Source organism: Lissotriton vulgaris, chromosome 7, assembly GCF_964263255.1.
Source record: "Lissotriton vulgaris chromosome 7, aLisVul1.2, whole genome shotgun sequence".
Taxonomy (NCBI): domain Eukaryota; kingdom Metazoa; phylum Chordata; class Amphibia; order Caudata; family Salamandridae; genus Lissotriton; species Lissotriton vulgaris.
This window is the reverse complement of record NC_141695.1, coordinates 691,622,921-691,639,575: the sequence shown is the minus strand read 5'-3', so window position 1 is coordinate 691,639,575 and position 16,655 is coordinate 691,622,921. Positions and strand designations below refer to the sequence as shown.

The following is a 16,655-nucleotide window of genomic DNA, read 5'->3' as shown; positions in this document are numbered from 1 at the left end:
GGTTTACAGCTCGTCGGGGACCTGTACGAGGACGGAGCGCTCCTGTCCTTTCAGGATCTCATTGACCGCTTTGGGATCCCCCGGGGCGACTTTCTGCTGCACTCGGCCATTGTGCGAGCGATCCAGGCGCACTGGCAAAACGGGCTAGAGGAACCTCAATTGTCTCAGGTGTGCCAGTACGTAATGATGTCGGCGGGCACGGTGAAGGCGGTCACTTGCCTCTACGGCAGGTTGATTGCCGAGGGGTTGGTTCCTCTCGCCACACTGAAGTCCCGCTGGGAAGAGGACATTGGTAGGGAGATCCCGGAGACGACCTGGTCCCAGCTGGTGAGGCGTGCCTGGAAGGGTACACGTAGCGCCCGTTTCCAACTGGTCCACTATTTTGTTCTCCATAGGGCGTACCTGACCCCGGTAAAGATCAGGCGTTATTTTGCCACGGCTTCGGCGGAATGCCCTAGGTGCCCGGCTCAGGAGGCGGACCTCCTACACATGCTATGGGCCTGTTCAGGACTGACGTCCTACTGGCAGGAGGTGGCGGCGACTTTGGAAGAGATGACGGGGAGGCACTTATCATTCGATGTGGCGGTAGGGCTACTGCACTGGTTCCCCCATACCCCCCGGAATAAAATCACCAGTAAATTTATCGACCTGGGGCTCCTACTTGCTAAGCGAGAGGTGACCAGGAACTGGAAGGCACGAGCTGGTCCTACAGGCAGCAGATGGCACAGTGAGCTTTTGAAATGGGCGGCGGGGGAGAGCGCGCTGCGATATCAGTTGGCTTGGAGGCAGGGCAATGAGAAGGCGCAGGAGGCCGCGTTAGAATGGGAAACGCTGGTGCAGGCCCTCAGAGATTACTGTACCCCCAGCGACTCCGAAAGTGAAGAAGCAACTCGACCCGAGTCCCGTTAAACATTAGCATTGACAGCACTATTACCTTCCCCGTGGGTCAAGCAGTGGATCCTATGTTGATGAGCTCCCTGGCGCTGATGGGTGGGGGGGGGGGGAGGGGGGGGTTTCATAGTAACTGGGAATTTTGAGGGGGGGTTTCCTTTTGGGGTTTGGGGTTTGTTTGGAAAAGCAGATGACGGACAGTGTGTTATCCGGACCAGCTCCAGCATCCTACTGACCCCAGCTGCATTTGCCGCCCAACCCCAGGGATATGGGCTGATTGGCTGTATAGCAACGTTGTGGAAGGGGGTCGGTGGGCTATATCTTGTATAAGTTGTTTATAATACGATACTGGTCGTTACTGTATTGTTTTACTGATTCCTGCAATAAAAATATATTTAATTAAAAAAAATGATACTGTTTATGATAAAATATCTTGTGTTCTCTCAATTGAAACAGGACAGAAGATGTTGTATTATGTATTAGCTACTTTGTAACACATGGACCTTCACTGTACTATTGGTTTTCATGAAAATTATAAATAAAACTTTTTTAAAAAGAAGTGCTTGTGTGTGGACTGGGAGCAGTGGAGCTTTTTGAGGTGTGGGGTGATGTGAGTGTGGGTGGGAGGATAAGGGCGAGAGTGAGCCTTGTATGGTCTAGAGTCTTGGGGTCAATTAAACATTGATTCCACTACTGAGTTTGCTGCCATAGATCAGCCAGCTGGTGATGAGGTCTTGCGTGACAATTTTGCAAGTGTTGATGGGGAGCCATTTGAAGATCTTCTTGATCTTCTTGAGTGTGTGGAAGCAGGAGATGGAGACTGTGTTCATTTAGCCGGTCATGGTGAGTTGGTTGTCACTTACTATTCTGATCTTCTTTGCTTGAGTTGCCGGGAGTGATATGGGTCCCAGTTCTGTTAGCCACCAGGTGGAGTCCCAGAGTGCAGTGTCTTTGTCTGTGTTGAGGTAGTTTGTTTTCATCCAGCTGGAGGGTGGTCTCTGTACTGTGGTTAGGCCTGAATCCTTATTGAGTTGTGTTAAGGAGGTTGGTGTCAGTTAGCTGGGTGGCTAGGTGTTTGTTTATTATCTCTCACCACTGTACAGGAGGGTCCTGCGTGCAGTTTGGCCGACGCTCCATGTTGAGCTGGAGGAGCATGAGCAGCAGAGACCTGGTAAGTGCATTATATGCAATATGTGTCTGAAAGTATGGTGTGAGTAAATACAGAGCTGTACCATCATGTGTCCCATGCCCCCATTTACCTAATATGTGTCTATGCAGCAGTCATCATGGAGCAAAAGGCTCACTGTAGCACATTTACTGTACAGGGCAGAGTGCATTCTGGGAGTGGTGGAATTGAGCCACGCATGTGCATTTGTACAGAAATGTGTACTGCCAGCACCACTAATAGTGAACCAAGGGCATCATAACTGATCTGTGCATTGGATGAGGACTGGTAAAGACACTGCCCAGTGTGTGTATGAGAGGCCAATGGGTATTGGATGCTGTGACTTGCATTGCATTTGGTGAGTTTGGGTTCTGATTAAGATAGATCATCATGTGCCATGGAGTCAAGACAGACTTTGAGATCCTTGCATCACTCTTAAGTTTTACCTATTTCTCCAAGTGTGTCCACAGACACACGTCTTACCTTCAGTGGCTTGTATGCCATTTTTCAAGTTCAGGTAGCTGTACTAGCTTGCCACTACTGTTCACCAGTGTACAGCACTACCTGATCAGTCTTCGAAGCCAATATGTGGCACTGGATTGTCAGCTTTTGTGAGGGAATATTAAAAGGTTAGACTCACAAAATAGCAAACCTAATAGCCCAGACCCTATATGGATGTGTGACTCCCCCCCCCCCAATCGGCATTTGTGTTATCTCATACAATGCTACACAGCAGATAACATTTGTCCGGAATTAAAGTGCACAGACTCCATATCACAGGCCCATTCCAATACCATCTGGACTCTCTCTGATCTCCTTTTGTAGACTGGGTTTGGAAGCTGCCTATGTAGCAGTGACAGGATATTGCCTTTTGCAACACCCTAGCATCCTCTTTTTGCAAAAAAGTTTCTACCATCTATGATACGTTCGCCTCGCTCTCTGCAAACAACCAGAGAATTCAGCTTTCACAATCTGATGCAGCAGGTATAGATCTAAAAGACCCCAACTCGCCCCAGGTCTTCAGTCTGCCACAACTCGCATATTTCTTACCCGTATCCTATGAGCAAATCACTAAACTTCTCCGGGCCACCAAATCCGAATCACCATTGGATCCTTGCCCCCCCTCCCCCACCCCCCAAGGTAATCCACACTGTAACAAAGACAGTTGCTTGTCCACTCACTAGCCATCAAAACTGACATTTCTGAAAAATTGGGAAAAAAACTCAATTTTACCACTTTTAAAGAAATTCAACTTGGATAAAACTGATACAGGCAACTATCGCCCTATCTCTTATTTGCCTTTAGCAGCAAAGATCTTTAAAAAACATATGAACCGAGAACTGGCCACCTTCATTAATAACAATAACATTCTGGATTCAACACAGTATGGCTTCAGGAGCAAGCACTGTACTGAACTGGCCTTGATCACAGCAACAGAAGAAATCAGGCGCACAGTTGACAAAGGAGGCTCGGCTGACCTGATTTTGCTGGATCTGTCAGCTGCGTTCGATACGGTAGACCACGGCCTCCTGATAAATCGTCTTCAGGAAATAGGTATAGCAAGGACAGCCCTCGCACTTCTCAACTCCTCCCTGTCTAACCCTGAACAATTAATCGAAGTGAATGGTCTCAAGTCCCACTGCTTTAGGCTCCCATGTGTGGTACCACAGGGTTTGTCCCTGAGCCCAACCCTCTTTAATGTGTATGTTACACCTCTGGCCAGATTGGTTAAATCATACGGCTTTGTGTTGGTGTCATCCGCGGATGATACCCAGATCATTGTTTACATTTCGAATAATAACCATGACACGGAACATAATTAAAATGCATGTATGTTAGACCTGTCAGCCCTAGGGTGGTCTTTCCCTGTGATTCTTTTGCCCTTGCCTCATTTTTCCCACCTACTTTTTGTTGGCTTTAGGACTCTGGGCACCCTCCCATTGCTAATCAATGCCAGGGTGCAGGTGCTCTCTTCCCCCAACATGGCTGCCACTGACCCCTGCTACTGCAGCGTGGTCTGTATAGGCGCACTCTAGTAGCCAGGAGCTGGCTGGAACCCTTAAACAATGTTGCCATATCAGCCTGCCAGCCTGCCCATAGCTAGAATGAGGGAAGCTCCTGGAACCTTCCAGAATAGGGGAGGCGACAACTGCCACTGCCAACTGCCAACTGACACTATATAAGGAAAGGGAGGGAAACGTTCTAGTCAGTTGGGACATCACTGACCTGGGGAACCCACGCAGGAGTTTTAGGTGAGAGGGCCTAGTAAGGAACCTATGCTACTGGGAGTGACAGGATTTAGGTGCTGCCTCTTAAGCTGGGTGAGGTGTCTTACGCTAGCCCCCTGATCTGGCCAAGTGGTAGGGAACCCCAGGGTCAATCTGCAGTATCTGAGGAAAAACTCATCAAGCATTCAACTCAACCCCCCCCCCCCCTCTTCAACTTCAAGTAACCAGCATCCAAGGGCGCAGAACCATCCAAGCGCCAAGAAAACTGCTTTCAATTGACCAGAAACTGCTGGGGGAATCAACCAGGTACTGGACTGTGCTGCCCTGTGCACCCCCTGCCTGCAGTGGGCCCCTCTGGCCCCACTTGACTCCTCCACTGTCTTAACTGCTCCGCTGTCCCTGCTGAACTGGAGGAGAAACGCTATATTCTGCTCCCCCCTGACCAGCGCTTTGCATCATCCTGCCTGCCCTGAGCTAACTGTGCTCCTGTGGGTACAGCGCTGTGACCCTGAGGCGCTTTTCACCTCAGAACTCATCCTGCCTGCAATCGCCCGAATGCGCTCTCCTGAGCTGACTGGTTTACCCCCACGAGTGAGCGCTGTGGTGCTGGGACACTGTCCCCCCGAGGCGCTATTGACCCCCACTCACTGCCGCAGCCCAGAGCTGCTGTGCCGTCCGAGGCACTCGACGAGGCCCGGTGACCATCACAGCATTCGCGCCGCCTACGCGACGCCTCTAAAGTTCGGCTGCCCTGACGGCGCGTGGCGATCCGCCCCAGCTTCAATTACCCCCCTCGGCGGCCCCCGTATGTGAGGAGAGGGCCGCCGTTCTCCACACGCTGGGCCGCGGTAGGCCCGAATCCAAGCTGTCCCCTGTCACGTGACCGGGGAGCTCCTCCGCCCCGCCCCCGGGCGCCACGCTGCCATTGGTCCAGGCAGGCGCGCCCTCGAGGCGGGCCACGCGGTTGGTTAGAGCTGCCCCAGCCCCGATCTGCAGCGGCCCCGGCCTCAGAGCCTTGCCGGTGGGCCTGAGACGGCCCGGAAATATCACAGCGGGGGCCGTGGAGCCTGAGCGCCCCCTCCTTTCAGCCACGCACGTTGGCCTCGCCCCGGCGCGGCGCCGGTGCCTAGAAGCCACAACTGCACCGAGCCGGGCCGAGGGAGGTCCTGGGAGGGACGAACACCCCTCCCCTCTGCCAGCGACTCTGCAAGGGCCCCGGAGGGCCGAAGAAGTGAGGTAACCCCCTGGGGAGGAGGGCGGTAGGCCGGGAGAGGCCCGAGGTCGCCCCTCCCCCGGGGTTAACTAAGACTAGGCCCTGTGGGCCCCCTTCTAATGTGCCTCAAGACTTTGGAGGTTGGAGGATTAAATACTTTCCATTCTGCACCATATTTACAAGCCTGAAATGTTCATAGTGCACCATATTTACAAGCCTGAAATGTTCATAGTGCACCATATTTACAAGCCTGAAATGTTCATAGTGCACCATATTTACAAGCCTGAAATGAGAGGGAGATTCACTTGACTGTACTGAATTTTCTTGCAGAGGTGGCTTCCATAGTATTCTGATGATCTGATCTAGGTCGCAAGCCGACCTGTATTCACAAGAAGAAAGGCTTGTCACTAATGACTAGAGGCTGTGTTCTTTGGAGTTCCTTGTTAGACTGATAAGTACTTGCCGATATGTTTTATTACCTTCAAGGAAAAGCGTCCATGAGAGGTTTGATGTGTTACTTAAACGCATTACTATAGTCGCTTCTTGTAGGATCCTCCAGGTTAATACAATACAATTACCCCTTTGCCTGTCAGAGAGTCTAATGCAACAGGTGGGGTTAGTTAGTGTTTCATTGCTAGATGAGCTGGTTATTATTTTAATTAAATGTTCACCCATTCATAGGAAATGCAACCTGAACGTGATTCATGAAATGTCTTAATGAAATGCTTACCTGAAATGCTAATGAATTAATAATGCATCGCTCTATTTTAAAGCCTATATAAAAGATCTTGATTTCTTTCAAATACAACTACTGGTGTGGTCTCCATTATTGCGCCACTGTGTGTTTCATTGGATGAGTGTGTTAAGTAGCTGCTTTACACGCAAGACCCTGGCTGCCTTCCTGCTCGAGCCATGCTACCCCCTTGAGAGCTGGTGGTCCCAGTTCTTACAATGTATGCGACACGTGAGCAGATAGATGTCGGAGAACTGCCTCAAGTTAAATTCTAATAAGACCGAATTTTTACTTTTTGGCAGAGACACATCCTTCTGGTCCACTGATTGGTGACCGGCAGAGCTGGGTCCTCTTCCCATTCCAACCACCAAGGAGAAAAACCTGGGAGTCATTTTTGACACTGCCCTGTACTTTTCCTACCATGTGAAGGCACTTCATCCACTTTTTTCACATTGAAAATTCTGAGGAAACTTTTTCCGTTTATACCATCAGGATTACAGAAAACAGTGGTGGCAGCACTGGTTCTAGCTAAGCTGGATTACTGTAACAGGCTCCTGGTTGGTATACATAAGGCATTGCTGGTGCTCTTTGGCATACCTAAACACTTATCAGCCAAGCATGCCCTCAATGCTCTTCACTGGCTACCTGTGGAAAAACAAACCAATTTCAAGGCCTTGTGCATCGCCTTCAAGGCGCTACATAATCTTGGCAATGACCATTTGACAGATCGTTTACAATGGAATACTCCATCTCGAATTCTTCAGTCCGCTTCTCATAAACTGGTGAAGGTTCCCAACCCCCGACTCTAGAAATGGGTAGGTAAAAGCTTTATAAACATCACAACCAGATTGTGGAACCATCTGCCAACAAAGCTTAAAAACGTGTCCGACCTGCTCTCCTTCAGGAAAGGCCTTAAGACTTGTTTATATACCTTATAGTCTCCAACTCAGACCTAGAGCCTTCAGTTAAACCATCAGTGTGTTCATGTGGCTAGTTGCCAAGTGCCTAGACGCCTTAGGGTATTAGTTCCGTTATTTAAATTAAAAACATTTTAAACATACACACAGATTACAAGAATGCCAAAGCTGAGGGTTGGTCAGTACAGATGGGTAAGCCACCAAAATTCAAGTGAGATGTCCATGTCCAACTCAAATCAGGAGATGGGAATGAACATACACATAATTTAAGCTGCTAATGACTGACAACTGTATAGTGTGATTAGAGGAGAACAAAGTCTGCCCTTGGCTCATCTAGGTATGTGTCTTGTTCTGACATGTACAACCACTACATCATGATTTGGCTTACATTTCAGTGGGCTCAGCTAGCCAAAAGGACAAACAGCAGGACACGGTTCAGAGCAGGCCATCTTTGGTGCACTGGCGGTCGCGACCTCTATCCACAAGTGAGGAACAAGAGGATGAGGCGGGACCTTCTATATCAGGAGGCAGGGGGATTGCACCCACCCGGACTGAACAGGAAAACACCTCTGATGCTACGGGCCAGGTGGAGGCCGAGGACATTGAGGGGGAAACTGGACACCTCTGGCCAGGGGGGAGGAGATCTACTCTACCCGAACCATACACAACTTTCTTTTGGTAAGGTGTCCCCGTGACAGGCCCCTACACAACCTGGGCCTGCCATCAGCCCCTCCCTAATTCTAGAGGCCCCTATTCCATCGGGCATCCATCCAGCTGCATCCTCTGCAACTGATCCCCCTCATCGTGGCTACCAGGTAGGCACCAACATAAGCTCAGAACTTGAGGTACCACACCCCTTATGTTCCACCCAAACCCCTCCCTGTGTTGTTACTCTTGTGGCTGCATCACAGAAATTGATGTGGGCATGTGAGGGTCAGCCAGACATAGCCTCTCGCATCATGCTGCAGATGTGAACAGAGCTGTGCATGATGCGAGAGGAAAATGCACAAGCTATGGCCACCCTCACTGCCAGTGTCAATTCTCTGAGGCAGCCATGTTGTCTGTCCTATCCCAAAATCCTTCCCACACCACCTTCAATGTTTCCCCTATCCATTACACCACACTGTTTCCCCCCATACTCCTCGTGTGTCCCAACCCCAAGTGGTGCCCGATCCTGCACCGGCCAGCTAGGAGCCCGCCTCGGACTCAGAGGATCTGGACATTGTGCAAATTGAGGATGACCAGAAGGACACTTGACCTATTGGATAGAACTTTCTTTTTGAACAATTTATGTTGTCTCTTGTATATAGACTGGATCCCCATACACTCTCTGCCGTGACTCCTGAGAGGACGGAAGCATCCTTTCATGGTGGGGCGCTCCTGGATGTACCCAGTGGCTTGCGGGTGGATATCACTCACTCCTTGAGGAGAATGACGGTGAACCCGCAAGACATTTGGGCCACCACTGTGGCCATTTTGATCCTTGACTGGCCAGTATAAATACGTTTTTGCATTATATAAGCACTTTGAACAGAGTGACTAATCAATTAAGGTCCTGATGAATGCCCTGGAACCCTTTTGGGGGCCCGCTAATGGGCAGTAACATGTTGACCACTGAGAGGGGTATATTTGGTTAAAAAACCCGGTCCTCTTTTTAACTCTACCCTTTTGGACCTACAAAATAAAGATATTTTGGCCCGCTGGAGGTAGTTTTAACAAACACCACATATTATATATTCACAAGCACTCTGGCCCTCACTGACTCTATTTACATCGCTCATAAAAACACCTCTGCTGCTGCCCCCTTTTAGGAGTTGTAGCCCACACCATGGACCTTGCAGTCCGGGTGTGAGGAGGGGACCCAATGATGAAACATGTCACCCATGGGTGAGTGAGAGTTCTTGTCCTTAAAAAGGATTCCGTCCATGTAAACAATTTCATTGCATCACACACTTACTGATTATTTTGATAGGGTATAGTTTCAGGCAATGTACTAGCCACTAGCCCTCTTTGATCACAATACCATATGTGTACTTAAATGTGAATTGTTGTATTTCTACTCCAACACTTTTTTACACACATTTTTATTCAGAATCGTACTTTCTCTATCTTGTTTACTTTCATTGTGAATGTCTTGTACAAAATATGGACATATATTTTGGGAGTTATCTGCTCTGCCCATGGGAGCTTGTTGCAGTGATGGGGTAACACTTTTATATGTTTCACGCACACACATACATCCTCACATCTCTAGGCCACCACAATTGGTAAACATTTTCCTATCAGGACATAATACACAACAGAGTATTGACTTGTGATGAGATTTTTTTTTTATTTACACATATTCACACTGGACAATATTTTTTGGATGTGATCAATGGGGATCGTGCTTGCGATTTTGCAAATTTGGAGGTGAGAATCGCTGTGAGGGATTATGTGTGGGTTGTCGCTGAGGTGCAGGTTGGTGTGGTGCATGTGCCTGTACAGGGTGAAGTTCATGTGCAGGAGCAGATGGTATCTGTACAGTTGGTGTTTGTGTGTGGACAGAGGGTGGTTGTGCAGGTGGTGGTAGTGCCTGTTCAGGGGGTGGTGGTGGATGTGCAGGTGGGGGGAGTGCCTGTTCAGGGGATGGTGGCGGATGTACAGGAGGGGGGAGTGCCAGGATAGGGGTTGGTGGTGGATGTGTGCCCTTACTGTGGTCCTGTGCAGTTTGTGGAACAGGTGTGTGGGTGTGATGTGCTGCAGGCAGATGTGATGGCTCCCCTTCCTGCGTTGACCGTGAATGGAGACTTTGGATCACTTTCAGCATGCCCTCCATCATCTTCATGGCCAAAGCATGGTGTCTTGACTCTCTTCCCTTTGGCTGGATATCATGTCTCTGATATTCTTGGACATATCTTGCCAAGATCTATCCATCCTGTCCAAACCATGAGTCAGTCTGTCCACCATCTGATGGATTTTGCAAATGTCCTGCAGGCACTCAGACATGTCTGACAGGGTAGCTCCCATGGCAAGAATGTCCTGCCTCACATCTGCCTGCTGTTGGAAGAAGTCCTGCTCCCACTGGCCACCATGGCCAGGTACAGGCCCTCTCTGCAGGGGTCGTCCATAGATAAAACCACGAGGTCCAATAGCAGGGGGGAGGGTAGCAGGTAGAAACCTGTGAACAGGAGAATGGTGTCCAGGGAATACCTGCACCACAACAGGGTTGGTACTTCCCTAAGATGGTGGAAAGAATGCCTCGGATGCACTGTATAGGGAGGAGTTTGTATGGGAACCACCACGTCTGTACTGTATGTGAGGGAGTGATGTATGTGTTGGGGTTCGTGTTAGCTGTGGCTGGTTAGCTCTATGCTGAGGACAGGCAATCTTTCTTTGTGGAGGCTGAGGTTGATGTGGAAATTTTCACGCCATGGAATCTGAATCGTCATACTCTGAGAGGATGGTCTTCATCATTGTCAAATTCTTTAGCCTCCTCAGGTACTTCATCCTCCTCCACAGTACTTACAGCCGACATTACTGCCTGCAGGAGCAGTAGATTTTCCCCTTTGATTGCTTGTCGCCCAACACTGGTGGGTGGTCGAGCCTCCTCCTCCCCTCAAGCACAGAGGTTGCAACAGGATAAATAATTGACCTAGTATAAGATGTGGCGCAACACAAGGGTTGGTTCTACTGTACTTTGCATCAATAGTTGACGCACATGTGACCTGGTTAGGGTACCCCAACACCTGACAGCTCACACCATAGCACTGATGTGTTGGATGGAGATCTACACTGCACAAACAAGCGCACCGGCTACAGCCACAGCTTTGTGTCCCTTTGCAATCCCCCATGATGTCAACTGCTGAATGTGGCTCCTCATAGGTGTAGTTGATGAAGCTGTCCCCAATCCAGCAGCTGGAAAAGGAAGTGATACCATACTCAATTATCTGTATTACTAATTTACAAACAGGCACATGTGACACTTACAAAAATGAAATGGTATGTTTGTAACTTTGTAAACACCGATTGCAGTTTCTATGTAGAAGGGGATTTGGATCTTTGTCATGATTTTGGAATCTATGATAAAGAAACACTTTGCACCAAACTTACCTGATGGACAGGTGCAAGAGGGTTTCTCTGCTGCACTGTCTTGCCTTCCCCAGGATGGTGTATTACGCTGCACTGGTGTCATCCTGTCAGCAGCTGTGATGAGACATACATATCCATATTTCAGTACATCAGATGTTAGCTATGAGCTAACATGTATTTGTCATTTTCAATGACCATTGATATGATATTCCTGGCCAATGTGCAGCATGTTTACCTCAAGGACTTTACATGTAGGCCCCTGCTCACATGCAGCAGTTGTCAGCTGTTACCTCCACACAGTACTGACCTCAATGAAATGACACATCAACAGACAAACATGTATGAAAAGGTTACTGATATTTGAAGGAAGGGGATAAATAATCACGACGCCTCCACATTACATTGATTTCACCTTCACCGTTAAAACCATCATGCCTCAATTTTTTTTGCTAAAATGTGTTTTTATTAATTTTTAAAGTTTGGGGGTTATGCAATTTTACAATACTTCAGTACACTTTAGACAGTATTATTATCATGCATTTTTAAATTGTCTGTATTATTACACTTACTGTAGCGTTCCAATAATGCATATCTAGTTTAACAAGTAGTACATTATCAACATGGTGGCACTCCTGCTTGATTGAAATTAAGCAGCCTGAGAGGTTAAGAATTGAACTGTATACAACACAACATGAACATAAACCAAAGGGAACCTCATATTGACTACTGTGCGTAGTAAGAACTGTACAGGTTTCTCGTGATAACACGATGCACTTCCAATTTTCTGTTGCTACTGGTACTCATTGCTTGCCGGCTGTGAGAAACTGCCATCTTTCTTGCCTTGGTATGCCCACACTTTTTTCTGAACTGCTGATGTGCTTTGACTGAGTGTGCCCTGGGTTCATGCCAATCAGGTACCCAAGGGCCTGTGTTCCTTCCCTAAAACTGTGCTGAAACTAAAAACCCAATTGGCATCTCTGGCCACCTGTCCGCCCCTAGTAAATGGTACCCTAGGTACCCAGGGCATGGTAACCAGAGAAGACCCCTGAGGGCTGATGCACTTGTTGTGCCTCCCTCAGGGGCCCTGTACCCTGGCACCCACACACTGCCTTTGCAGGCTGAGTGCCTAAGTATAGAACTAAACCAAGAATCGACATGGCACACATCCCTGTGTGCCATGCCCACAGAACCCACTGCCCTAGCATACTTCAGTCACCCCTCTAGCTGGGTGCCCTATGCCAGAGGTGTGGGCGCAGGTGCATGATCCCTGTGCCCCTACAGTACCCTGGGCACTGTAAGTGCAGTGATACCATTAAGAATATATGGTGCTGGGAGGTTGTCATTACGAACTCCAAAGCACCATAATGGCTACACTGAAGACTGACAAGTTTGGTACCAAACTTCGCAGCACATTAAACCCGCACTGATGCCAGTGTGGGATTTAATGTAAAGTGTACCAGAGGGCATCCTAGAGATGCCCTCTGAAATCCTAACCTACAATCCACGTCTGGGCTGAGTGGCTGCAGAGGCTGCCACATAGCAGACATGTTGCTGGACCCCTGGGTGGAGAGCCACCCACTCTCCTGGGCCTGCAACAATGCACATCCTGGGTGAGGTGCTAGGTCTCCTCCCCCAGGATGGGCAGGGGGAAGCTTCAAAGGCATGCCGCCTCCGTTAGCTTCTCCAGACCATTTGCTGTACCCAGCAATTGGCCCCCACCAGTTCTAACCCCCACTCTCGCGGGAAGACTAGTGGGAAAAACTACTTCAGGAAGGGGGGGGTGCCAGCCTGTGCCAACCCCACCCCTCAGGTGGGGGAGACGAGGTGAAGCACGACCTCAGGCTCCGGCCATCTTGTAGATGGGGAGTCATGCCCAATCCCAGATAGGCTCCTGCTCCCCTCCCACAGGAAAGGAGCAGGCTAGGTGGTGTACTCACCCCAGGACAGGGACCCATTGGTCCCTGCCCTTGCCCTACCTGTAACGCCCCCAAATTCAGTATTTAGGGGCTCTCTGAACCTTCCTTCCTCAGATCCCGATACGAAAAGAAGAAAGAAGATCAAGAAGGAGAAGACCCGCCGTGCAGCTGCTAACAACAGGACGACGAAAACTGACTTGGCCCCATCCTGGAACCTGCTCCTGCCTAATCCCGGCGACTCCTGCGGACAGCAACCTTGGGACACCCGGAGGACCTGCCTGCCTTGACCCTCTTAAAGACTGGGGCTCCCATCAGCAGAGGCTCTGCTGCAACAACCCACCTGGTGCCAACCAGGAAGCTCCGGACCAGCCCACTCTGCACCAGCCGAGCCCGGGCCGGGCCCAACCAAACCAAGACCACAAGGACGTCCCCCCGGCGACTGGGACCCAAAGTCCAGTGCCCAAAGACCCTCCTCAACGAACCAGCCAACGCCTGCAGACTCAGAACCAGGAGCCACCCCAACCGCGACCAGTCGAGGGTAAGCTTTTCCGACACCCAAAGACACCACTGCACCCGGCGCCCTACAGCCCCCTGTGCCTCTCTTTGGGGTACCTACCTGTGCTCCAAGATCCCAACTTATCTCTCGAAGAGCTGGTCGCCCCTGGAGAGTCTCTGTCCCCGAGCCTGCAACCTTTGTTCCTTGTTGACCTTTCCCATTGGATAACATTGAGCGCCCGACGGCTCAAGAGCACCCTGCACCCAGCCGCCCGAGTGCCACTGGGTGTGCCACCTTTGTAATTTGTGATTTTCATTTGTATACCGCATTATCACCAACGGTCTCTAAGCTCTGCTCCTACTTCCCCCGTTGCCCTGAGCAAGTGACCAGGAGCCCAGCTCCCACAGCCACGTGGCCTGCTAGCCAGCAGCCACCAACCGAAGGCCCCCTTTCCCTCACTGGATATCATTGGGCCTACCTAAATCTGCCCCCGCCGGCCCTGCGCTGCTGGGGCGGAACTGACTGTACTTACCTGACCCTGGGGGACCCCTGAGTCTATACCCGGAACCTTAACTTCACCAGCCAAGTACTCACCTGGAAACCAGTAACTCACTTACCTGCCATTGGATAACATTGACTCATTCTGACTCGAAAATTTTCTAAGTGTGAAGTTTTGAAAACTGCAAATATTCATATAAAATCAGCTGAAGTCCGAATTCCGAAGTACTCACCTGCAAGCAGGCGAGAAGTCAGTGCTGTACCTTGCAGCCCAGTACTGAACCGCAAAAGTAATCCTTACCGGGTTTGCTAGTAATCTGTATTTTCTCCATTGGAAACCATTGGATGCTTTTCTATGAAATTTCTTCTAAGGGCCTACTTTTGAAAACTTGAAATATTCTTTAAAAATTATACGACATACTAATACGCAATTACCTACCTGTTTTAGGTTCCGACCCCAGTGCTGGCCCTAGAAGTCCAGTACTGGATTACAAAAGTAACGCAATCATACTTTACCTGCAACCTGAATTTTCTCCCATTGAATAACATTGTCAGATTGTCATTGAAAAGATTCTAAGTGTGAACTTTTAAAACAGCTTTATATTCATGAAAATTCACAGCAATAACTAAAACGTTTTTGCTAATCTGGTTTCAGCTTAGACCCCAGGACTGAATCTAGGATCTAGTCCTGGAAGTACTAAAGTAATCTGTACTGTAATCAACTGTACTTTTATGGTAACAATCCATTGAGCTCAATGTTAAAGTGTGTCTAGACTTTAGTTGCCTTCAGCAACTCCTGTACCTATTGTGTTCACCAGCTTTATTGTTTTCTTGCAAAGTAATTACATGAGAGTTCTCATATCTAGCAAAGTATATTTATATGCCTGTTGGTTCTTAAAATAAAACAACTATATCTTTGGATATAAAAACCATTGGCCTGGAGTTCAGTCTTTGAGTGTGTGAATCCTTTGCTGACTGAGTGTGTACAACAAATGCTTTGCACTGCCCTCTATTACTGCCTTACTGCTCGACCAAGCTACCACTTTGGAGAGTAAGGTCAGTCCTGACTTTAACCTCTGTTATACCTTTGGGGTTTGTGCACTCCATACACACTGTACTTCCTTATTGTCCAGTATATAAAGAGCCACTTTCTCACATCGGCTTATTGCGCGCGGGTATGTTTTGAATAGAGTTTTTCCTGTCGGACATCATGCACATTGCGCAATGGTCACTTGCCATATATTATGTGAGTTTACTTGAATAGCAGTCAGTGAGCGGCGATGCGTTTGACTCCACACTTATATGTCCAAGCAGGTTAGTGATGCAGAAAAACCATCATGCTTCATGAGTATGGTGCTGTCTGTTGACATGTCGAAAGGAGTGTACATCACCAGGGTGACCAGTTTCACATTTGCACACCAGATCAAACATTGCATTGCAGAGTTCATATGTGAGATGTGCAATAGTCAGGTACATTTTGCTCATTTGTGCTTCCCTACACATGAAGTCAGAAAGCTAATTTTGGACTGAGAGATCACAAATTTGTTATGTCCATCCTTTGAGTGTCCTCTGTTCCCATAATCCATTTAAAATATCATGGTAGTACCTAGCTGACAACGGATGATGCCTTGTACAGCAGACATCCTAACCTCATATATTATACACTCACTTATACAGGTGAAGACAGTAGAAGAGGAGGCAAGCAGAATGCAACATTTGACTAGGATCTAACATTGTGGGTAAGTTGAGAAGCTTTGATGGTTGCCGCCTACACTGAATTTGCATTGCGCTTTTAAGCCAAGATATTTGAACATTTCACTTCCTCAAGATCCACCTTAGCAGCCCATACATCCATCACAAAAGTACACAACTGGCATCAGTGCGACCCTCATCCACACCAATTTCAATAGGATTTGTCCATTGATATTTTGCGAGAAATTTTTCAGATCATTGAATTACAATCCAGTTGTGTCTAGTACACTTCATATGACACTATTTACTATTTTATGTCCATTCTGCACTCAATTGGCATACAATTTATACAATTTTGTCTTATCCTTTCATTAGCCACTATGATGTGATCAGGTATGTGGTTAAATGCTGCATGTAGGCATGTTGTGATGCAGGACAAGATTGGCGTAGAACATATACAACATACAGCAGAGATTAAAGGCACATTTCACATTGCATGAGCATTCAGGTACATTATTCTTGGGTTTACTTACCATGGCCCACACCTGCCCAGTGTGTGGTCTCTGACCAGATGTCACAGCCAACTGGTAGCAGAAGTTAATGGGGTTACTGGAATCTGGGCGGACATCATTGGACCTACAATAATAAGTGTGTTTGCAACTTTACATTTTAGCTGCCACATGTGGTGCACTCAATTTCAGGCACACAGGATAAGCACAAGCAGTGTGGGCACTACCATTGCAGAAGTGTGTGGCACTAAATATCATGAGTGGTCCCATATTCAACTTATAATGTCCCCACTGCTTAGAAGCAATGTCTATCAAATTGACACCAC

At 48.4% G+C, this 16,655-nt stretch overlaps 1 long non-coding RNA gene across 1 annotated transcript; it reads right to left on the bottom strand.

Moving 5' to 3' along the window:
* Positions 1 to 10,638: 10,638 nt before the first annotated feature.
* Positions 10,639 to 16,440, bottom strand: LOC147702268 (uncharacterized). Its single transcript, XR_015297220.1, has 3 exons — positions 16,354 to 16,440; positions 11,240 to 11,332; positions 10,639 to 11,044 (listed from the first exon to the last, which is right to left on the bottom strand). It is a non-coding gene; the product is annotated as an uncharacterized LOC147702268 (long non-coding RNA).
* Between the last annotated feature and the right edge of the window lie 215 nt (positions 16,441 to 16,655).